Source organism: Penaeus monodon, chromosome 23, assembly GCF_015228065.2.
Source record: "Penaeus monodon isolate SGIC_2016 chromosome 23, NSTDA_Pmon_1, whole genome shotgun sequence".
Classification (NCBI taxonomy): domain Eukaryota; kingdom Metazoa; phylum Arthropoda; class Malacostraca; order Decapoda; family Penaeidae; genus Penaeus; species Penaeus monodon.
The window spans coordinates 34,452,479-34,452,734 of NC_051408.1; the positions used below are offsets into that span (position 1 = coordinate 34,452,479).

At 50.0% G+C, this 256-nt stretch overlaps 1 protein-coding gene across 1 annotated transcript in view; it reads left to right on the forward strand.

The window, feature by feature from the left end:
* LOC119588220 overlaps positions 1 to 256 on the forward strand; it is a 15,538-nt gene that overhangs the window by 828 nt on the left and 14,454 nt on the right. The gene's annotated exons all lie outside the window — the stretch shown is intronic.

Here is a 256-nt window from a genome sequence, read left to right on the forward strand (position 1 = left end):
GTCTGGGAATCTACCGCTGTCGGCGAGTCAAATAAATCCTTCCCTTTGCGATTAACAACGCATGATGGAGACTCCTTGCATGGCGGGTTGCGTTCGCGTCTTGGTCCAATGGCCAGACGACGCGGCAATGGCGGCTGTGATTAGGAGCTCTTGCAATTTATGGATTATCCGCCGTCTTGGCAAATCACGCAGATAAGAGGAGACTTTTACGATAAGCAGGTGTAAATCCGCAAATCGGAGAAATGATCTCATCAGG